Here is a 25,006-nt window from a genome sequence, read left to right on the forward strand (position 1 = left end):
GGGATTAAACTGGACATTTCTCTCTGGGATAATGTGAGCACAAGAGACTAAGTGCAAAAGCCCTTTGACCCTGTCTGGTATAACATTTACCAGAAGCTGTTTCTTCTTAACTGAGCCCAGAAGCAACAGGGGCCACCATTCTGCAGCTCAGCACTGAGTCATATAACCAAGAGCTGCATGACCCCTCAGAGACGGGATTAAGAGATCTTCAATGACCCTGAGGCTTCTGTCAAAACAAAATATTACCAGCCTTAGAAATCTTCAAAATCAAAACGAGGCTAGGGTATTATAAGGATCTATCATAGATCTACTTCAGGTAGTCCTTAGGGTCAAGGACAGAAATTCTGACTTGTTAATTTAATCCTAGTTGGGAAGTTCAGGCACATATGGGTGGGTACAAGATCTTGGCTCTACTCGGCAATGAGGGAACCTCATCTCCCAAATCAAACTGGATCCCTTGGCCCTCCAACAAGTTGTCCTGACTCCATAAGTTGACCTCAGAATCTGCAGATGACCTGGGAATGGCTGCCACTTGAAGGTGCCTTTGTCTTAGACACAGAGGATGCTGTGGGTGCAGCCTGGTCCAGATCTGACAGAGACACGTGACCAGAAAGAATTATGGACAGAAATAACCCAAGACAGTGTTTTTGAAATACCAGGATGAAGGAGAGACATTAAAAACAGTCTGTATAAAAAGTTACATGTTTCTGAGGAATGAAAAACTCTTTCATGGGAATATATAACCCTATGGGTCAAGTGCCCAGTACATACTTCCAGAAAGAATTAGAAATGTTTTGCCTGTTAAAAATAATCCAGAGAGAGAACTGAAAGCCACTTCACCTAGCCAAAATTGTCAAAATAAGACCAGTGAGTAAAAGCTATAGACAGATTTCAGACATTTAAGATAAAATGTTTCAACAACTGAAAAATGGAACAGGTTACCTTTGGAGCATATATAATAATACGATTAAGAGCATAGTTTTGAGGGTCAGAAAACCATGGATTTGAATCCTAACGTCTAACATGTACTAGCTGTGTTACTCAACTTTTGGGGGCCTCTCCTTTCTCATCTGAAGCTTATGGATAATAGTGCAGACTTTCCTGGAATACTGAAGGATTAATGAGATAATGTATATAAGGCACTTACAGAATGATACTTTAAGAGGACTCAATAAATGAAAGCTATTACTATTACTGCTTTTGTATTAATAACTGGTGTAAAGCAGAAGTTGCCAACTACAGATAGAGGACACAGATAGCTTTTACATCGTGTAAACAATGTTTATTTCTAAGCAAATGTATTGCTAGCAAACAATGACTCTGACAGTTCAAAAGAGAGGATGTAATTGTGTGCACTGGTAAGAGAAGACTCAAAAAGTGTAAGTCTGTTCACTGTACCTCTCCATCCTGCCCATGTGATGTGGAATTGTATAGCCCAGCACAATAAACCAGACAGATCAATAAAGTTTAAACAAGAATTCCCACATGACGTAATGCAGAGGGAAAAAAAACCCCATTAAATTGGATTATGACATAAAGGGCCTCTGTGTGCATGTTGAAAGTATCTGTAAGTGATTTTATATGACCTGAAGCAGAAGACCAAGGGCTAGTGATTACATAAATAATGGAGCAGGAAGATAGCAACAATATTTAAGGCTGCTCAAGACAATGAGTAAGCATAAAGCTGCCATTTGAAATGAGAGGATCTAACCCAATTCTATAAGGAATTAATTAGCTAATCTTTTGATTTACTTGAGACACTTGACCAAACTGCTTTCAGAAAGACAAACACAACTGTCTCAACTGGAGAATTAAAGGTAACCCCTGTCTTGAATGAAATAAGAACTTATAACATATTTCAGCCTATTATTTGGTTTCAGAGATTGTCTTTATTAGCTGGGTATCAAAAGGATGCTTCCTGGATTAGCATAAGAGAGGAAGAACTAATAAATTTAGATCTTTTCATTGTTAGCATAAAAACTCAAAAGCAAACTAATGTTAAGATGATCCTGTACAGAATGCAGATCCGTCAAGGAAAAATTGAAATTGATCTTATTCAGAGTGTGAAAAACCCCATTCCAATAATAACCTCTTTATCCAGTTGTTGGTTCCCACTAAAAGGAATTCCCAATCCCAGACTGAACTGATGAGCTCAGGTTAAGCAGTCCAAATGGAGCCTTTTGTTTATGAAGTGGCCATGCTGTTTCCCAGGAGCAGAGAAACAAGTGCCCCTGCTCAACTCCTGCTGCAGACTATCCCGCCTTTACACTCACAGCAGGGCCAGGGCCTCTCCTTATCAGGCTCCTGCTGCTTCACCTCCCAGTGGCCTTCCTCAATGCCCATTCTGTCTGCTTCACTTGGAGCTGACACAGCAAATGCACACGAAGAGGTCTGCAGCATAGCAGAAGTCAGAGACTTGAAACAAAGAAGGCTCCTGTTATTTATTTATTTATTGGCTTGTTTGTAATTCTCTCCATCCGTCGATGGTCAAGGATTTCAGTGGCTCGCACCAGGGAAAGGCACTGGAAGAAGTCAATTTTCAATAACCTCAGAGATCACAGCGCACTGGATAATAAGCAATAAGTCTTTGTGAAGAACAAATCCTGCCTGAAAGAGGGCTACTGGGTTTGTGCAGAGCACAGCTGAAGACAGGTGGGAAGGCCTAATAGGAATATTACACCTCGACTCCAGTAAACTGAAACCATTTTGGATTCTGTTCCAATTGACTGTGTCATCAACATGCTTCAGAAGTGTTGTTGGGACCATTTTCTAATAGAGGTCAAAGGTTATGTCCAAAGAAATGCATGCATGAAAGGGGCTCCAGAAATTACCTTGTGAATTTGAAGACTTAGTGAAAGTCAGGTCATAGAATTCAGGCTACTTAGGAGGATTAAGTTTCATCAGGAAATTGTGATTCAACATGGACCAGAACGTTCACACTAATCATTTTTGGACGTTGAGATATAATGTAAATAGGGTTAGATACTTCCCTTTCTAGAGGTTATCTGAAGTAGCAGCTGCTATCATATGTTCCTGGTTCCTTCTAGAATTAAATCCTGTCTTCTCAGCCTGAGACACAAGGCCATTTATAATCAAGTCCCTGATTACCCTTCAAGCTGCATCTTTTCGCTACAACTTCCAAATCATTTACTCCAGCCAGACAGAAGGACTTCTTTTGCATTCATTGATTCACTTATTGATTCATACACTCATTCATTTATTCAGTATACACACACAGCATCTCCTTTATTTATCTAAACAAGCTTGTAAGACAGGTGAAGTCTTATCATTTCTCCTAGAGCAGGCATGTGAATGCTCTGCTAAGGCATTTGAACTTAATTCCTGAAGGACATGGAGAGTCCACAAAGTACACAAAAATTCTAGGGATTTTTGCCATGGAATTGACTTGGTCTGATTTTTACTTTGGAAAGATAACTCTGGAGGCATTAGAGTGGGTAGGGTGTGGTAGGGGAAGTGATAGTGGACACAGAGGATATTGTAACGATCCAAGTAAGGGATAACAAGAGTATAAATTAACCAATCACCCTATGGTGATGGGAATGGGAAACACGGAATCAATATGAGAGACATATAGGCGGTAAAGTAATGGAGGGCTAGGTGACTGATTAAAAAAGTCAGGGAATTGAGGGAGAGGGAGGTTCCAAGAGGAGACCTGGGTCAAGTGATTGGATAATGGCGGTGCCATTAACTGAAATGGGAAGTGTAGGAAAAGCAGGTTTGTGGGAGAAAATAAACCATTTTACGCCTTCCAGTTTAGATACCATGTGACATCCAAGCTGAGGTGCCCCCAGGCTGTTTAACACATGAATCTGGGCTCTTCTGAGCAGAAACATCAAAAATGAATTAATAGAAAGTTTTTATTTTGTTCTGTTTCTATCCTGCCCTTTTACTTTCACCTGAATGATCAAAGCCTCCTTAACACCAACTTAGGAGTGTTTGTGAGATAATGAAACATAGACAACTGTTGGGTGAGTAAATTGGTACAGCCTTCCTGGAGGGCCGCTGGGCAGAATGGGTCTCAGTTAAGTGTGTCCGCCCATGTTGTAGATTTTTTTAAAGCCAGAATGGTTTGCAACTCCTCCCATCAAAAAGTACTCTGTGTCTCTACCTCTTGAGTCTGGAATTGGCCACAGAACTTGTTTTGGCCAATGGGACTTTAGAAAACATGACACAGAGATTGAAAAGTATTTTCAGTACTCCATTGGGGTTTACCCTCTCACTGCTGGGAAACCTTCCACCACCACGTGAACAAGCTCAGGCTAGTTTCCTGCAGGAAGAACGACAATGTAGAGAGAAGCCTCAGGCACCTGGTCACCTCAGCCATCTCAGCTATGCCAGCTGAGGCCCTGGACACCCTGGGCTGTGGACTCTCCACCTTGCCACTACTGACCTCTGGGCTCAGGTCATTCACTGTTGTGCAGGGCTGTCCTGTGTATGCTGCAAGGTGTTCAGCAGGAATTCTAGACTATACTTCCTTATTGTCATATGGATATATTCAAGATATCGTTTCTATAATAACAGCAAGCAACATTTATTATATGCTTATTATGTCATACGTACTAGGGTAAATATTTTACGTGGATTGTGACATTTAATCCTTCCCATAGGCATAAGAAGTAGGTGTTATTAATATCTATGTTTTACAGATTAGGGAATTGAAGTAAAGAAAGGTCAACTATTATGCCTACGTTCACCCAGCTAGTAAGTAGTGAAGCAGGGATTTAACTCAGGCAGTCTCTTCTTGGTACAACTCCTTAACTACCTTTTGGAGCCAAGCGATTCAATTCTGACTTCTCATTAGATAGTAAAACAGGTTATAAAAGAATATGTGTACTGTGATATTGTTTTACTCTTTAGAATAAGGAGCACTGTATGTAGGCATAAAGAAAGCCTGCAAGGATATACACCAAAATGTTAATCATGGTTATCACCGTCTGGGTGTTGGAATTCCTTATACTCTTTCTGTATCTCTAAATTAAAAAATAAACATCTACCTCTCTTCAAGGAGGTGCATAGGGAATGGAAGAGACTAACACATGTATATAATAGCTATAAAGCAAGAACAAAAATGAAACGAGCACTAATAGAAGAACAGACTAAAATATGAACGTTAAGTGGAGAATGATTATTTCTGACTGGGAGCATCTGAGAAGGTGGGGGAAGATTTTAGAAGGTTCTGAAGGATAGCTAAAATTTTGAGTGGTACACATGGGATAAGAAGGTTTAAGACATGGAGGAGGAATATGCAAGGCATGCTTGTGGAAAGGCAGGAAGTCTTATGCAGCTTGAGCAGGTAGGATACAAGATAAGGAAGACAGTCTGGGGCCTAATATTGAAGGATACTGAGTCCCAGAATGAAGAAGCTGAGTTTCATGGTGAGCTACTGAAAATTGTTGAGGAATGGGGTGATATGACTAGAGATGAATTTTATATAAATAGATCAGACACGAATAGTAGTTACAATGGATTGGAGGGAGTGGAGATAAGAGGCCAATTAAGATATGAGTGAAAACGTATAGGCAAAAATAATGACAGTTCTAATTAGGACAACAGCAAAAACAGAAACAATGCTAAGAGCATTGTGTAAAGCAGAGGACAGAAGTTCATCAACATCAGGAAGACAGAATAAGAAAGCTAGAAAAGCAGACTGAAAATAAGAAGCCATGGAGACAAAAGGAAAAACTAGGAAAGGACCATGTCAAGGAAGCCATGGGAGGAGACAAAGTGAATCTGGAGTGACAGTAGTTTGAGCGAAACCTTCTATTGATAAAGAGAAGGCTAAGGAGTCCAGGAAAAAGGTGACGGATGGATGGACAAGTGCAAAGACAGTGAAATGAAAGGCTGAGGTTGTGGTCACATGGCTGTTTCATAATTTCATGTTTTAGAAGTGCAATAGTTCTAGTTTGTCTAGAATCAATACCATCATTAATAAGCGTCAACTTGGACCAATTTTGACTCATAAATATGTTTTTATCGATTTAGCACTATCAATAGAGAGACAAGATCCACTGAGTGATCTCTCTTCATCTTCTGGGATCCTTCTTCTATCCTACTCCACAATACTTCAAAGTATTCTTACGATATCCTCCATCTCTGACGCTATCCCTCCACACTTGTTTCTTCCAGGACTTTCCAGAAAACACAGCACTTAATCATTTAGGATATCTTCCTCATACATATCAGGATATCAAAAATTAAACCCAAGCCTTACTTGGAGAGCTCAAATACACTTAGTTTTCATTGCTTTTCTGTCTTAAAAATTCATGACTATATGTTTAAAATACAACTTGATCTGTAACTTTCCTCCACCTCTCAGAGTAGACATAAATTCTCTCAGTACATAAGTCTTTTGCCAAAAAAGATACTGAGAAGGATTCAAATCAATTTGGAAATCACAGAACTTCTGGAATTTCCTGCAATCTTTAAGGAAGGTTTTATTTTGTTTGTTTGGGTGTGATAAACTCAAAGGCAAACGGATCTCACTATCTTGTTTCTTAAAATAATTAAGCCTCTTATTAGAAGCATCACTTTTAAATGTATATGCATCGATATGTACATATATACATATACATATGGTTATTTCTGTTTCTTTTTTAATACAAAGATTGGATTTTATAATACCCATCACTTGAGAAAAATTACCCCATGGTCATTAAGACTGCCAACTCTGGAGCCAACTCACAAAAGTTTAAATCTTAGTTCTAACACTGAGTATTTATGTGCCTTGGAAGTCATTTAGCCTCTCTCTGTTTTATTTTCTCAACTGTGAATTGATACTGTGATATTTGAATGAAATAACACATGCAACTCGGAATAATACTTGGCACATGGTAAACAATATATATGTTTTAGCTAATATTATTAATTTTCTTTTTCCACTTGCAAAAGGATAAAGGATATCACTCCAGGTGAATAAACATAAACACATATTTTTCAAAATGGCAAAGTGGCATATTCCAATTTATTTAGTGTTCCATAATTTATTCAATGCCCTATTGATAAGTATTCAGATGCGTTTCCATGTTTTAGCTACTAAATGCTGTATTTTTGGATATATATATCCTTAAAAATGCATGCCCTCATTTCCTTAGGATATCTTCTCCAAAGTCAGATTACTGAGTGACAAGGAGTGTGCATTTTCAGTTTTGAGAATATTTACCAATTAAGTCCTAAAACTGTTGTAATCATTCACACAACCATCGGCAGTGTACAAAGTGTTTTCACACATACACACACACACTTGCCACCACTGAATAAAAACAATATTTTACCAGTCTGATGGTTTCAAAATGGTATCTTGGTTTTTACCTGCTTTTCTCCATCTGCTAATGAAATTGAACTTCCCTTGATACAGTTTTTGGCCATTTGCATTTTACCTTTTATGAGTTTCTTCTTTCACCCTTTGCTCATTTTACTATTGTCTATTTCTTATCATTTTGTAGTGCTCTTTAATTGTATGTCTATTAACCCACTGTATGCCATTTGTACTCCTAGTATTTTCCTATCCTTCAAGGCTTTATTATCCATGTACTAATGAACAGTGACTCTTTAGACAGTGGCTCTGAATCAAAATCTTTCCTGGCCTCTGAGGATTTGTGGCTATTGATGTATGAGCATTCAGTGCCAATGCATTAGGAGATATGCATGTTTCCTATTATAAAATCAATGCTTCTAAGAATCTCCCTGAAATGAGACAGCACCACATCAATCTTCATTCTTTACCTTAAGAAGAATAAACCTTTTCCTGAAAAGGGATATCTGGTTCATTCACTATCTCATCATGAGTCCCATTTCTCCAGGACAGCCTTGTATCCCAAAGCATTGTGTTCTCTGATACCTTATAGAAATATATTAGACTCAGTAAGAAGTGTGTGCCTCAAAGGCTCTAGGATCCCTGTAGTTTTCAATTAGCTCGAGATATGCCAGGTGTATCTTACCTCAAACACTCACTAGATCAAGGACTATGCTATCTCATGTCTATATCTTTTGTCTTTCCAATGAAAGTGGTAAGCTCAGTTGTCATTTTTCAGTTTGCTTTTCAGGAGCCCCGATGTCTTCCTGGACACAGAACAAGGTTATCTGGCATTTCTCCCTGTGAGTAATGATCTATTTATGGACCTGTTTCTCTGGCACATTTCTCTTGACACAGTTCTCAAGAAACAGAAAAAGAATGAGTGAAACTGGGCCAAACGGCTTCCCGAGCATGGCAAATAAGATGAAGGGGCAGGTGGTTCACTCAGTTAATCAACAAATATTAACTGAGTCTCCCCTATGGAACAGCCTAGGTGCCTACCTACCAAGACGGTACAATTTGAGGAGAATCACAAGAGTCCCCTAAGCTAAAGGACCTCCCTCAACAATAAAGATTCAATTCCTAAAGATCTTAGTAACATCTTAGTCAAAATCAGTAGTCTCAGAAAAAGAAACACAGAGTAATCAAAAGCAGTGAGAAGAAAAAGAAGTGGCAGGGCTGCTCCAAGGTACGACAACATTCAAGACAAACTCCAGCATAGATGTATTTGGAGACATGCTTAAGAATGTATACACTGGGTTTTGTAGAAGTAACCAGTGTTGGAAGAGCTATGATTCTCTGTTCGTTTTTAACATGTCTGCCTCTGATGGGCGGTGCTGATACTTTGTCCAAGAGTAAGGAAAAGAGAAGGCAACTGACATTTACTGAGAATAAACCATATGCCAGGAGATTTACAGACAGCGCAGACACTTCTTACAATAATCATACGAAGGAGGTGTTATTAGCCCATTTTCAGAGAAGAAAATCGAAGGTGAGAGAGATGAAGTATTTTGCCCATGTCAAAGCTAGTAAAGCAGAACTGCAAATCATCTGCTGGACCCCAGAGCCCATGCTCAGCTCATTATTCTAGACTACGTCTCTGGGGCAGTACCGGGATATCATATTCTTTAAGCATCAAGTGGCATAATCCTTTGGGGCAAGACTTTTATCTGACCCTGTCTTGCTAAAATACGCTTCTTAAGAGCAACCATTTGGAATCTCTAACCCAGCACATTTTTGGCTCATCCTCTTGCTTCCAATGTCCAACTAAGTTGCTCCATTAGACAACAGCTTCCAGCTCTCAGCTCAGGGTAATCCCATTCACTCATGACTCTTTTGGTTCACTTACTCATTCACTTACTCTTCCATTTATTCACCCCTTCAACAAATATTTCCTGTATACTGAAACATGTCTAATTATTAAAGAAAAGGAATGTGTCTAGTTTCAGCTGTTTCCTAACAGTCATTAAGACCTCAATCAGCCTGTCCAGGTCTTGCCTATTCATCCAGTTGAATTTTCCTGGTGATTTCCATCAAAATGGTTTTGGTTTCTCTAACTGTACAGAGGTATAAAGGGCATGACACCCTTACTTTGTTATTGAATTTGATGATTTCAAACCACACAGCCCTATCTGGCAAAGCTTCTCCTTCTATTTTAGGTTCATGAGAAACAGCCGATTCCTTCTGGATCAGCTCAGACCCCTTATTCAGTTGTCCTCTCCATTTTCCTTTTCTGCAAGCAGCCCCTCCCTCTACCCACCTACTTCTTAAAAATCAAGAATGAGAACCTTCTCAACTCCTCTGGATAATCTCAGACACACTACATATTGAAATGGGAACATAGAAAGCATAAAGCTTAATAGCTTTAGGTAAGCAATTTGGGGCAAACGAGGTAAAGTGATTCCCTGTATGAATGCCAAACGTGGACTCTGTTTACAATAGAACACTTCAGAGTCATCCCAAAGAGAAACACATCTGGGTGAATCACATTGGGTGATTTACATCCTCAGCCAGCACGTGTATTTCCATCTGATTGATACTACATGCTTTGTTCTTCAACTGCCAAATGAATAGTAAAAAATTGAGCCCTGCGTCCCTGGAAGAATTACTTCATCTCCCTTCATTTTCTATAAAATGATGGCTGATGGCGCTGAATTAGAAATAATATACTAATAAGACACTTTTGCAGAGTTTTAGAGTTCACCCTCTCACAAATTATCTCAGAACAATTCTTTATGAGTTACCCTTGTCTTCATTTTACAAACAAACAATTAAATCTAGAGAGATTAAGAAAACTCTCAGGTCACACTGTAAGTGATGTAGTCAAGGCTAAAACTCAGACCTTTTGATTGAAATCTCATACTTTCCACTACATTCCACCGTTTCCAAATGATCTTTATGTTCTCTCTCAGGAGCTGGGAGTGGGAATGGGCTGCAAAGTTGTCTGGGGGGAGGGGGTGGAGTTGGGTAGTAAAGACCGCAGCAAGAACTGTCTAAAATGGGAAAGATGGCAGACAAAGACAACTGCAATGGAAAGGTAGGTCTGGAGAAAAGGGGTTGAAGCCTGGGAAGCTGTCAGAGGAGAAACTCCAAGCTGAAGTCCACATGGAATAACTGTTATGTTTCATCTCCTATAATAATGGAACAATTATTCTTTTTAACCCATGTTTTAACAATATTTAAATCACCTTGATTTATAAAATATTACCCAAGGAACTGTAATTTGATAAAACTTCTTTTTGGTCAAAAGTATAATCACTGAAGTTACAGCCATTTCCTAAACACAAATTGAGAAATAATTCTCGATTTGAAGAAAAAGAAAAGTTCTCATTTCTTCCTTCTGGATGTTCAGGAGCAAGTTTACTTGAAAGCTGAATCTACCTTAAAGGTAACATCATTATTTTTAGGATGGAGGTGGAGTGGATCTAACACCAGGGAGAGAAAAATGAGGAAAACTTGGTGGGTAGATATTTTCTTTGCTATTGAAGGATGTGACAGTGCAGAAAAATTCCTTGACAGAAAGTTTCCCTGGGGTGGCCCTACATGCTTTCCGCGAGAACAAGAGGAAAAATAAGCCCTAGTCTCATGAATCTTCCCCTTGGATCCAGTAAAAAAAGAGAATCTTGAATTCAAGGAAAAGGTAGAGGAACAAAGATTTATAGCAAAAGTGAGATCTGAGAGGAAGAGAGGGGAAAGATCCCCTCTTGGTGAAAGACTATGGGGGATTTTCTCTGCCAGATGCCCTGTTAGAAAAGGTACTAGTGATACGATAAATTCCGATTTATTCTCTAGCGACTTTACCCTTCTTGTAATACCAATCAGTTCACTCAGTTCTGAATGTTTAGATTTCTCTTCTTTCAGTTCTTTTCCTATAAATTCTATTTTCTCCATGTATAAAGGTACAGAGTTTAGGTTTTTATCACTTGCCTCAAGGCTGGCTTGTCCTGAAGACTCACAGAACGACATCCTTTAACTGGCATACTCTCTTTTACCTAGTTAAACTTTCCAAGAATTTTACATTTCCTTTCAATTAGTTTTGGTAAGTTTCTTCTACACAGTTGATATTTACCTGAGTGAAATTACCTGAGTGAAAACTTCTGCTCAAAGCAAAAGAACTATAAAAAATCCAATAATTGTTCTCCAAGGAAATCCACAGAGATCAAGACCTGGCCTTGGGTGTTCAGGCAATACCGCCACACCTTTTACAGCTTCTCCAGGAGAAACTCCGGGACAACTTCAGGGCAATCCTGTCCTCCACAGAGCTGCCTCTGGCTGCTGTGCCCCAGATCACACAAATGCAACAAACCACACAGAACACTTGTCAGCATTGTACTCAGAACCGAACCTAGTAATGAGAAGTAACTTCACATTTAAAGATCCCAAGATAACAAGATTTCCTATACAAATGTACATTGCTTCAGTAGTGGGTCACATATAGAGGTAAGAAGGTGCATATGCTAAATACTTTTAGTTTTCCAATCTTATTTTCCTTATAAGTACACAGTCTGCGTCCAATCTGCTCATTTTGTTGTAGCGCTATACAAACGAGTCTCTATATAAAATGAAGCTAGATTTCTTGGGCATCACTTAATTTCGTCTTCTTCCACATGAGCTGTACCCCTTAGCCTGGCCAACTGGCCCCACATAGCTAAAGGGAGGCAGAATTTAACTCAATCTGTTTAATGTTTCAAGTTGTCTGCAATGAAATGATCTCTTTCCTGCAGAAGTAAGCTCAATGGCATGTGCCCCGCCCACCAGAGCCCCCTGTGTCTGAGAGCCAGTGGTTGCAACTGAGACACCTCTGCCTCATTCAGAGCAATCCTCTTCGACCACTCCCTACCTTGGGCCTCGTTTCCCAGCGTACATTCCCAGATCTGCCCAGCTCTGGGTCTCTGGAACTATCTCACATTTTTAGATGTTTTCTCACTCTCCTGTCTTTTGGACTTGGTTTGGACTTGATTTCTACTGGTTTCTTAGATCTACCCTCAAGGTGCTAATTATTCTTTACATTTTAATTCATTTATTCAGTAAATTTGAATTAACTTTATAGAGTGTGACAGGCACTCTTCTAAGTCTTGGGGATATAAAAATGGACAAAACATGCAGAATCCCTCATCTTGTGATACTTCCATTCTAGTAGGAGACAGACTACAAACAGAGAAACAAGTAAACATATACTAAAAAGCAAGGTGGTTAAAACCCAGCACGGTGGTAATCAATACTAATGAAGAAATTTAAAGCAGAATAAAGAGTTAAAGATGAATGGGCTGGGTATTTTAGACAAAGCGACCAGGGAAGGCTTATGTGATGACATGTGAGCAGGTGTATGAAGTAGAGAGAAAGAGAGATATGTAGATATTTGCAAAGCAGGCATTCCAGACTGAGCTAACAGCTGGTGCAAAGGTCCTGAGATGAATGTACATCTGAGTGCTTGATACGCACCAAGGTTACCTTCTCTGCCTCAGCTCTCATGATCCTGGCCAACCACAGCTCAGATCCAATCAGCTTCTATCTTGGGTACATCTATTATGGTCACCAACAAGAGGAAGGAATGGGGCCCTGGTGCTGAAAAGGAGAGGCTGGACAGCTTCTTGTTATATGGTGTGAAAGGGGAGACTCCAGCACTGAGTGAGTGACTGGATTCTTGCCATCCACACTTCAGGTTCTATGAGTCTATGCAAGCATACATATATGTCTACATCTAGATAATCTACCAGCACTGCTGAGGAAAGTGAGACTTAAAGCATGTATTTAACTAGGAGTGATTAATAATGCTGTCTTCATGTTTCAAAAAGGCACACATTTTCATCAATTCCCAAGCATTTCCATGAAAGTAGAATAATGCAAAGAAAGAGGGCTAACACTTATTATTTAAAGCAGGGCTTCAATGTGACCAAACCCCTCCGTTTTCCCACCTCTTGCTATTCTCCAGAATTCCATGGTTCACCTCTGAAGGTGATATTATGACAAAGACTTGACAAAGTTTGGGAGTTACCGGCATAATGAGTCATATTTCAGATGTTTGGTTTAAGTCTTATTGTTTAAAAAGAAGGTTAGAGTGTTATGAAAGAAAATGTGACAACCCAGTAAAGCTTGACATCTAAGTGGTTCTGAAGGCTATATCTGTTATACATCTTGTGTATCATAAATAATGAATAATAGTAGCTACAATTTCTTTAGTCCTTATTATGTCCTAAACTCTACGTTAAAGCAAGTAATTCATATATTCCTTACAAAATCTCTTTTGGGGCCGGAGCACTTTTACTATCTCCATTTCACAGATGAGAGATCTGAGACTTAAGAGAGACCAAGGGATTGGCCTGACATCACAATTTAAGTGAATGGCAGAGCTGGAATTAGAACCCAGGTCCATCTGACCCCATAGTCCAAGCTGTTAACCCACCACGTGACCCTGCCACCATAGCAGTGAAGGATAATTAGAGTATTCATGCCCCCATCATGGAGAAAAATCATCAGTTAATATAAGGAAGAGTTCATGCCTTGATTAAACTTGGAAGGTAAAATGCACTTATTTTGGAACTCATTCCTTAAAGTTCAAGATGGCAAGAAGCAAAACTGAAAATTAAATCTCTGCTAATATGTCTATAGAAGAACACTCTCTTTAGGTAATGTGGCCACCATCCCATCTCAACATGGTCAGATTGTTGCCTAACTTCAAAGTGTTACTGAAATGGGAGATTATCAGGCCATGCAGGAGGCAAAGATGGAGCTCAGGCAGGGGTTAGACAGGCATGGAGGATAAGGGTGGGGAGGCAGTACCCGCAGCAGCTTGAGGGTGACCATATTTACATAAAGCATGAGTTTCAATTTGCTAGAGAGTCACTGGTCAAGCTAGTGTGTGTGAAGTGATTTCCCTTGTTCCCTCTTCTGGATGTGAGGGCTGTTTTGTAGTCATGTGTGATGGAATCAGCACTGGCTTAATAGGTTGGAAACCAGCCTGTCCTCCCAGCCTCTCCAATCACCAGCTATGGGACCTTGGACAAGTCACTTAACCTCGATGGACCTCAATTTTCTCATCTAGAAAAATAAAAACAATTGAAATAGACTAGCCCTTCCAGCAATTCCGTGAATCAAGGAGAATTTACAGCTGTTGCCGTTTATTAAGTTCAAATTAAGTCCCCTCATTATTTTATTTCTTGCTAGATAGATGGTGAGCTCCAGAAAAGCACATGGTATAGTTGGTGGCTCCTAGAAAAAGCTCAGAAAATTCCTCATTGACTGTATCTACAAAATATATATGAGGACAGATGGCCAAAGGACCCTAGGATATGTCAGCTGAGCTCTATTTTAGGATGGAAAGCAGCATTCATCCTATTCATACAACAGTAATATTTACCAAATGCTTATTAATCTAAAGAAACTGTTTTCATTTGAAATTGTAACTAAAAGTAAATGATAAAATAATATGTAAAGTATAACCCCACCTTTAAAGAAAAAAGAATAGCATATGTAAATGTTAACGGACCAAGAATGGAGGAACATACATTAAACAACTGACAGTGGTTTTCTGGGGAAGAGGCTGGGGCAGAAATATGACTGATTTTTACTTTCTACACCATGCACTTCATTATATCTGCATTTTGTATAACACTGCAGTACAATTATAATTGGTTTGGTTCTTTGATTCCTAAAATACTCTAATTGCTCCAAACTAGCCCAGCTAGGAATTGTGTCACATGTTACAAGTCAGCCCATGTAAAACACTAAACCCAAAAGATTTTCTCAAACCTAGAGATATTGCCTTACATTTACAATGAGGGGAAAAAAAGACAGATAATGTTTTTTTCCAGTTAATACAAGTGTGAATGAAAAGATCTTACATTTTTTTTCAGTTCCTGTGACCCCCAGGAGAGAAGGCTGTGGGCTGATTATTAGGGCTTTTGAGTGTGTGGGTTTGCCTGGAAGCGACTGCTAGCAAAGACTGGGAGATGGGAATAATGATAAAGCATGCTCAGCTTGTAGAGCTCTGAGCTGAACAGCATTACTCTCAACCAGATTTTATTTCTTGTTAATTATATCTGATTCCACTTGACTGCTGATTTCATTGAATTTAACATGTTCGGCGTGGGGGTCAGGGCTCCATGCTACTCAACAGAAACGTCAATAAAAAAAGCACCCCAGGGCTTCCCTGGTGGCGCAGTGGTTAAGAATCCGCCTGCCAACACAGGGGACATGGGTTCGAGCCCGGGTCCGGGAAGATCCCACACGCGGCGGAGCAACTATGCCCCTGCGCCACAACTACTGAGCCTGCACTCTACAGCCCACGAGCCAGGACTACTGGGCCTGCAAGCCACAACTACTGAAGGGAAGCACCGCAATGAGAAGCCCACGCACCGCAACAAAGAGTAGCCCCACTCGCTGCAACTAGAGAAAGCCCACGTGCAGCAACGAAGACCCAATGCAGCAAAAAATAATAAATAAATAAATTTATTTAAAAAAAAACCCCGAAACCCTGTCAGCTGTGCAAATACACTACCCCTCATCATGACAGATTTGCTCCAGCAATTATGATCACCTTTTCATCAGTCTGTGTCTGTGAGCATTTCTGGAGCACTTGATGCCATAATACCCAAAGAAAACGCCTTCTCTAACATAATGAAGGTAATATAAAATATGTGCTTTCATGTCAGGTAAAAATTTATGATATTCACACAAAGAGGGGTATTTATTTCCTATGCGTATACACCTCTGCTTTCTGTTGTTATTGATGAATAGGAAAAGATAAATGTACCATACAAAGAGGAAATAATAGCAGGAATGGGAGCTAACTGCTGATTTTCCATTCAGCAAACCCAGACAAGCCGCTGAAGCCCTGCACCTAAGGCTTCCGTGATGGCAGGAGGTGACAAGGTGATCTGTCATCCCAAGCCTTGGAGAAGCAGAAGGATGAAGTGGGATGAGCACAGCCTTTGAACTCAGACCTGGGTTTGAATCCAGCTCCAGCTCTGAGAGCTTGGGTAAACTAACTCACCTTTCTGAGACTTGCTTTGCTCAGCTGTCAAACGGAAAGATGAACACCTCTTCTAGCATGCTGTAGAAATTAATGAAGTAATATATGTAAAGCCCATTCCAGACTTGAGAGCAGTGCCTTGGATGGTACTTAGTAGATATTCCCTCAAAATTTCCTCTCTTTATCTCTTTTTCTCCTTTCCATTAATGTTTCTTTTCCTTCCTTTCTTAGTTTTGGGGCAGAAATGGCCAATTTTTTTTACCGTCTGACTTCAAATCTTCAAAATAGGACAGCAGTGCCACAAGCCAAGACCCACCAAGTTGATGAGTAGAATAATTTTCTCCTTTTTCCATTTTGTGTCTTCAAAAAAATCAAAAATATAGACATATATAAACAACCACATACGTAAACTTATAAATGAAGACAATCTCTACATTGTCCCTTGGTCCTGAGGTAGACAGACAGATAGATAGATAGATAGATAGATAGATAGATAGATAGATAGACAGACAGATAGATGACAGAGCTTCTTTCAAGAGCTTTTTTCAACTTTTATTTTTTCCTTTTGGTCTTGCTTTTATGTTGTGAATGTAACATTTACTAATTAGCAGATCAGCCAGGTCATGAAACATTTATTAACAGCTCATACCACCATGTTAAATGTTGTTTCCTTTGATATTTTCAGTTAGGGCCCTTGCCTTCCACAGTGTAACTGCATTCTTACACCAATGATGAAGGCTAGGAAGTGGAAATAACGGAGCCAGGACTAAGGTGAGGCCAGAAAGGTACTTACATTGGGCACAAAATTTAAAGGGGTGACCAAAAACTCAGTCATCAAGATAAACAATATTTTAATGCAATATTTAAGAAATTTAAATTAATGCAAAAAATCCATGATGAATAAAACCTCAAAATTTTAAATAAAGACGGAAACCAACCCTGCAATTACATGACTCTGCCTCCCTCAGCTCACCCTGATCTAGGCCCTGGGTAGACGCTGCATCTGAAATCAGGAGCTGGGGTTCTGGTCTTGGTTCTCACACTACTTAGCTCAGGCGAGTCACTGAACCTCTCTGGTTCTCAGTCTCCTCATCTTGTTTCACTTAAAAGTCTGATTAAAAAATTTCCAGTGAACTTCTGAACTTGAAAATTCTATGATTTTCTATAACGTGAAGCTGCATGACTGGGGCATCAGCAATGACTCGAGAGGACAAGATTCATTCACTGTCAGTCATTCAATCCAAAAATGAATTACAATCAATCCAATCAATTGCTATGTGACAAGCACTATGAAAGGTGCTGAAAATACAAAGTTGAGGACAATAGAAATACATAGAAAGGGAAGCCAACCCTACTTACTGCCCAAAGGTCAGGACTACGTTCCCTAGGAAGTGACTTTGACCTAAAGGACCAAAGGAGTTAGGCAGGGGAAGGCAAGGAGGAAATTCCAGAAAGAGAGAATAGCATGGCCAAAGACCAAAAGGTGAGAAAGAAAAATCTCAGTTGGGGAAATGTAATAAATTTAATCTGGCTGAAACATAAATAGGATGGATGAAACAAGCACACAAAAATCAGTCTTTGATTACAGAGCAATAATAAAAGTATTTGGCAGAGTGTAATGCAAAAAGCACTGGGTTATGTTCAAACCTAAGCTCTAGTCACTGACCTGTTGCCAACTAGCTAGATGATGGGGCTTCCATATCCACTGGGGATTCTATTTTAGAACACAGTACAAACTTTTCTAAGAAGGAGAAAGACTTTTAACTCCCAAAGAATGATGCAAACCTCACATTTGAGATATTTAGAGTTTACATCCCCCAGTACCAAAGCAGTGCTGTAATTAATACATGTAGTCACTTCCCTGAAAACAACTTGCTAAACAGCTAAGCACCTGTTGTGTGATGAACTGAGGCTGAAGAATGAGAGGACCAGCCTAAGGCAAGCAAACTTTCATCTTCCCAGACAGGCACAAGGAGGAGGCAACTAGGCAAATGTTATAGGCAGACACACCTAGGCTTATGACGGTGGAGTTGGTCTGCCCCTGCCATGTTTGTGTCGGTTGATTTAATTCCTGCACTTAGGAAAACAGGATTAGAGCCAGCTATTTATTAACCAACCAAAATAATTTTTTAAACAAACACTGAGGCACACAATCTCTAGAGTCCTGAAAATAAAGTCAAAATTTTATTTTTAACCTGACTGTTGTCACACATAATACCTACCATTTATTGAGCACTTACTCTGTGCCAAGATTTACAAATGTTAACTCATATAATCCCCACAATTCTATGTGATGTGTTAAGATGGTTATCTCCGTCTTAAGAGCAAGAGTAATTTGAGGCACAGAGAAGTAAACTGTGTGCCCAAAGTTGCATAGTTGATAAGCAGCAGAGCCAAAATTCAAATAGAACCTACCTAGCCCCAGAGTCTGCACCCTTGGCCACTGTGCTACATAAACAAGGTTCATCATCTACACGTCCCAGTGACACCTTAGCGTGCGGCACTCAGAGGCTCCTTATGTTTCCAGGACTCTCAAAGATCTGAACTCTCTGTGCTTTGGTAAGCACCTCCGTCATTTAGTTCTGGGGGAGAAGAGCATGAATCCATCTTTCCATGCTCTTGGAGAGAGGCATCCTTTCTCCTCCATCTCTTCTCTCCTGCTCTCATTTCCCACACGTTTTCTCCTCAGACACCAGCTCTACCCATCTGCTCCCCATTGATAAAAACTGCATTTGAGGCTCGCTGTTCCTTCCCCCTATGGTATCCTAACTCCTTCCCCCACCCGACTTCATAAATGACTGACAGGTACATCTTGCCTGGATCTTCGTACCTCCCGTTCCCCACTGAATTCCCTGAGATACGGCTTCTGAGCATGTGCTGTACTAAAACTGCTTTCTCGATGGTCACCAGGAAACTCCATTTCATTGCCTTTTTTTTTTCCAGTTCCCTACTTTCAATCTTTTCAACCTCTCTGCGCTTAAAATCATCCTGGTAATTTATACCTTGGATGTGGAGAAGGAGTTTGTAGGATTATTAAAATGGGCTTGGTGACCTGGTTCTGCCACTTCCCGGTCTGGTAATTTTGGACAAGCTATTGGAATCTCTCTGTCTGGGCTGCCTTGGCTGTCAAATGGAGAAGAGAACTGCAGGTGGTGTGGGGATTAAATGAGATTCCACATGTAGGCACTCACACAAGGCCTGGCACATAGGTAGGATTGCTTCTGTGAAGTCTGACCACTCCTTCTCGTGATTCTCTGAGGCCTTTACTTCCACTCCAGTTCCTTCCCATATTGCCTGAGTATCCTACGGTACCTGTTTCTCTCCTTAACCCCTATATTTTGCTAAATGCTGAGACTTAGTCTTTGGCTCTATGGTCCCCTGCTCCCCATCCTCTCCCTTAATCAAAACAGTAGTTGGTATTTACTGTGAAATCAGTAAATCATGCTGGAATCTGTACTATGTGCTTTCCAGGATGTTCCAGTGTTACCCCAAAATCAGTTCCCCACAAAACAGCATTGAGCCTTTCACTTTTCTGAGCTAACCTCTCTCCTCATTCCTCTGCCACCCTTCATCCAGCTACCAAAGTTCAAACCCAAAGTGCTATTTTTGGTACCCCTCTTTCACCCCTGGAGTCAACCTGAAACAAATTCTCACGTTTTATCCATTCTGAAATCTCTTATTGGGATTTTAAGATGGCAACTCAACAAGCTGAAGCTGTACATTTAAGATTTTCCACTTCCAAAAAAATTAAGAAACAACAAAAAATTTATTTTTTGCACTGACAAAAAAAAAAAAAAAGAAGATTGGAACTCAATACACTCAGGTTTGGCTCAGTAAGGGACCCAGTTCCTAGGGCTGTGTGTTTGAAGATGGGAACACGGGTGGTCTGGCCCTTATCCCAGGATGCCAAGATGCTACGAGCTCTTTAAATGAGACACTGTGGCTTCCAAACTCCCGGGTCCCAGATTATCTTAAAAGTTTGAGCAAAGCACATAAAATCAGGACATTCTGACAAGTAAAGGGGGAGAAAAAGAGAATTCACATTTACTTCCAGCTTACTATGAATCAGGAACTGTGCTAAATGCTGTTGCTACCAAGATGAGCCAATAATATAATGTTTAGATATAAAAAATGTGATGTCACAAGGTTGCTTTCTTATTGGCACTTCACAGGACAGTTTTTCATAAAGGCAGTTTTCCTGGGTCATTTTGTCACTGATCTCCCAAGTGCTGATCACCTTGGAGAAATGGAAGCCATGATTTAGCTTCTACTGTTCTAATGCAGGAATCATTGCTTCATGACTGGGTTTCCTCGTTCATTAATTTAATCATTCATTCCACAAATATTTATTGAGTCCCTATTCTGTACCAAGCCTGTAATGAATGCTGGAGATGCAGCTGTGAATGTCTTTCCTTCCAAACACAGGAAAGAGAGCTACGCAAGTGAATTCTAGAAAAGCAGAGGGTAGTATGGGAACACACAGAGGAGGCCTCTTAGATTAGCAAGGTTGACTTTCTCACTTGTTTCCCGGACATATCTTCTCCTCTCCACCCCCACTGCCACCATCCTCATCACTTCACGCCTGTATTTCCACAATAAGCTCCTTGCCTCCAGTCTCACCGCCTCCAATCCATCCTCCACACTGTGGTCACAGCTATCTTTCTCTGATGCAAATCTGATTATGTCTCAAACTCTCCCAACCTGCAAACTCTTTCCCAGCCTTTCAGATAAAACTGAAGCTCCTTTGCTTGGGATATTTCCATTCACAGTTGATCTCTGCTTATTTCTCTGGCCTGATGGTTTGCTACTCCACAGAGCTAAGAACTCACATCTCTCACTTCAGCCATACAGAACAACTTCCAGTTCTCAGATAGCTTTTTTTCTGCCTGGAAAGCCCTTCTCTTCTTGTCTTTCAAGACTTAGGTCACCTCAACCACCCTAAGAAACCTTCTTGATCTTCTTAATCTCCTTTAGGTGGATGCCCTCCCTTTGTGTTTCCATAGCATCTTGGGCATATCCCTATCCAAACACTCCACAGCATTTGTTGTTAATTAGTGTCACCTAGCTGCTGTTCATTTCTGTATCCACACTCTAGTACCCTGTGCTCTAGCCACATGGGACGGCTCATAGTTACCCTAACTCATTAGGCACACTCACGTTTCCTCTGTTGGAATGTCCTTTCTATCCTTCCCTACCTGGTAAAAACTATTCATTTTTCAAAAATATCTCAAAGACCGTCTGGTCAAATCCCATAGGGGAAGAAAAAAAATCACTTGCATGCCTACTATTTGCACTTGATTTACCCTACAACTATAACAGTTAATCAGATTGCATCATAGTTAGCTAAATACCTGTTTCCTCATCCTTGAAAGCGCGGACTATTTTTTACTTCCTCGTGTTTTTCTTTCTCCAGACTCCAGCACATAGTAAGTGCTGATGTGTGTTTTCTGAATGTTGAGAAAAGGCCAGGAGGGAGAATGGAGTATATGCCATGCATGTTAAGAGCTCACAGGACAGTACAAACCTATCTTACTCTCTAGTTATTTCATATGTGTTAATTCTATATTGACATCTAGATTATAATCACTTTAGGGGCCAGACCGATGTTATACATTATTATATGAACTTCAATGCTAAATATGGGATAGGTGGTCAATAAAAACTTGAAAATAGACTCTGAATATAATCAAAATGAATTGAACTTGCAGATGTAGGAAGAGGAAATACATCATAAAGAAAGAAAATAGAGCTCTAGTAAAAAGCAAAAAAAAAAAATCTTAATCTTTTCTTGCCAAGATTTGCATTGAAAATGATGTGAATATTCACCATGCAATAAAAAGGGACATATGCTGACAATTATATTTAAACCCCCACTAGGCCAATTTCAACTTGAAAATATTTCTGGAAAGGTCTTTACTTCACCAGTTGTTTGAAAAAAGAAAAAAAAAACTTCAGATTTCCATCTTACTGAATGCTTTTTAAAATTTTTAAAAGTGAAGCTGTTTTAATAATATGCAACCCTTTCCAATTCCCCTCTTTTTTTTTTTTTTCTTTTCTCAATAACTTCTTCACCTTTGGCAATGTTGACTTACGAGTCAAGGTCTCTCTCATAAGTGAACTTTCTTAATTAACCTCATGTATATCATGCTTTCTCCCACTTAAAAGAAGTTACAAAATGTTTAAAATTAAAAAAGGTCCCCAGACTCTGCAAGTCATCTTAAAGTGAAGAGAATACTCTCTGGCAACCCATAGTCACAAGTACTGGATCTGAGCTTCTAGTGTTTCCTTCTGTCAGCATCAACTTGGCTTCCAGGCTCCCCACACACACGTCTCTTACAAATTCAAGCCTCCTAAGGTACAGAACCCACCCACCCCCCAAATATACCTGTCTGCCTACCCCACCTTCCAGGTGTGAATAAAACGCCAAAACAGAATTGAACATGGTATTTCCTAGACTTACAGAACTAATTTGCTCAAGGTTAGCTCAGGAATAGCCAAGCCTTCTATTCTCCAGATGTGACGTTCCAGAAATCTCCAAATTAGAGTCCCACCCGATGAATAAAAGCCACCAAACACAGGAGAAGTAAGAGAAGGGGTAGAGGAATTCAGTGAAGGTTGCAAGGGTACCTTGCTTCCCGCTCGACCTCTTCTCGCCTCAATTGGCCTCTAGTGGCTCCTCTCCTCAACAGCCATCATCTGGCCCTCTTCCAATCCCCTTTGTCCCAGTCCTGGACTCCTCACACACTGACCAGGCTCTGCTGTTTCAAAGGACCATTAGATTTGAGGCGGTTCCCAGGTGCCAGCAGGCGCTCCGCACTCTGAGACCCCACCCCAATGCAACTGGCATTTTAGGGAATCCTTTTCTCGGGACCTCTTCCCTGGGACCGAAGAGAGATTCAGAACGGTGCCTGTCCACCAACTAGATACCAGGCTGCAGAGAATCTCTCCCACGAAAGAGGTTAAAAGGGAATACGGTATCCCCACAAAGAAAAATAACCCAGAATCCTCCACATATTCCACATGTTTGTGTCATAAAACCCCGGGGCAAAAATAAAGCCCCAGCCACGCCACAGCAGCCCAGCCCAGCTCCCAAGGCTGCCACCTAGGTGTGCGTGAAGACAGCACCTTCCCGAGGGAGGAGAGAACCCGGCGCCCAGCGTTTCCAGAAGGTGATTATGGCAAAGCCTTTTAGTAACTCATCACTCATCCCCGCACTGGCCCGAGACTCCCCCCGGCTCCCGTGGCACTGGTGCTGAATGAGAAAGCCAGAGGCTGCCCCTCCAATTCTCCAGGCGACACCCGCCCCCCCCCCCAAACTACGAGGCGCCCAGGCTGCGGGGTGGGGGAGGAGGAAAGGATGACAGGTGCCCACGCCTGAGGGAAAATCAAAGGCCACGCTTACAGCCAGGGCTGAGAAATCCCTACCCCCGCCCGGGCGGGAGGACTTGGCCCCAGCCACCTGCAGGGCGCCCCCGCCCGCACGCCGGCTCCCGGCGCAGCCTGTAACGCAGCCAGGAGAGTGGAACGGGACGGAGGGAGCTTCCACGCCCCCTTTGTCTCCACGTTTCCCAAATGACAGGGGAGGAAAGTTTACGTGCAGGGAGGGTGTAGCTTTCCGCTGGGTCAATCTGACACCTCGCAGGAGAAGACCCTTACTGGGATCGCCCTCTTCCCCTGCACCGCCCCTGCGCCGCCTTCATCTGCACCTTAATGCCCGCAAGCTGGGTTTGAGCCACCTGCGCCGCAGCTTCCAGCGGGGAACCTGACCCGGCCGCCCCGGCGTCCCGGAGCTGCCCGCGGTTGCGGGCGCTCCACTCACCTCTCTCGGCGGACCCTCCTCCCGTGCGCCCTACTGGGCCGTCCGGCTCCCGGCAGCGAGGTGCATTCAAGCAGCGGTCGGAGACCCGCTCCCCGGGCTCTGCTGCATTCCGCCTGCGTGGGAGATCCAACCGGCGAGCGCGCGGCGCGGGCGTGTACGCGTGTGTTTGTGCGAGTGTGTGTGTGTGTGTGTGTGTGTGTGAGAGCGAGAGAGTGTGTGTGTGTGCGCGCGCGCGCGTGGGGCGGGGAGCGCGGGATCACGGATCCCCCTCAGCGCCCATCCCGCTCTCTGCCTCCTCCTCCGCCTGCTCCTTGAGCTGCAGCTAGCACAGGGTCCAGGTTTCAGGATCTCCTGTTTGTTTAATGAAAGGAAGGAGCAAAAGGCTGGCGGGCGAGGGGGGCGGAGGGGGCGCGAGAGAGGAGGGGGAGGGCGCCGGGCTGCGCATGCTCAGAGGGGGACCCTGAGCGCTCACTCCCGAGCGCAGGAAGGGTGAGGAGAGCTTCGGTTGGAGGCGAGCTAGGCTCTGCCCCCCGCAGCCGCAGGGGGCTCGGCGGGGTTCCCGGAAGGCAGCTGGGAAACCCAACCGCAAAGGTGCGCCCTGCGTGGGGACTCCCTGGCGCCCGCGGTGCCGGAAGCCGGTGGCGGGATCCCGACCCATCCTTGGAGACAGTTTCAGCTCCGAGCCCTCGCAACGCCTGGCTCTCCTTCTCCGTGAATTTTTAGTGCTTGGCCGGGGCTCCCGTGGACCGCTCTGTGGCCTCTGCGCTGCGGGGCACCCGGGTGCGTGTCCCTAGTAGTCCAGGAGGAACCACAGGCAGCAGGTCGAATCTGAACTAAAACCAGTTTCCTGATCCGCGCTTCTTTTTTCCCTCTCCCAACTTCCACTCTGTGAAGAGCAGAAAGA

At 41.9% G+C, this 25,006-nt stretch overlaps 1 protein-coding gene across 2 annotated transcripts in view; it reads right to left on the minus strand.

The window, feature by feature from the left end:
* The window catches only part of PLPPR1 (phospholipid phosphatase related 1), a 457,833-nt gene that overhangs the window by 238,611 nt on the left and 194,216 nt on the right, over positions 1 to 25,006 (minus strand). Inside the window, exon 1 of one of the 2 annotated variants that reach the window (XM_067742406.1) lies at positions 24,103 to 24,491. The exons of the other annotated variant lie outside the window; for it this stretch is intronic. The gene's annotated coding sequence lies outside the window, so the exon portion shown is untranslated. Of the gene's footprint in view, positions 1 to 24,102; positions 24,492 to 25,006 lie in introns of those variants that run through there. 2 annotated transcript variants of the gene reach the window in all.

Source organism: Pseudorca crassidens, chromosome 7 (genome assembly GCF_039906515.1).
Source record: "Pseudorca crassidens isolate mPseCra1 chromosome 7, mPseCra1.hap1, whole genome shotgun sequence".
In the NCBI taxonomy this organism is placed as follows: domain Eukaryota; kingdom Metazoa; phylum Chordata; class Mammalia; order Artiodactyla; family Delphinidae; genus Pseudorca; species Pseudorca crassidens.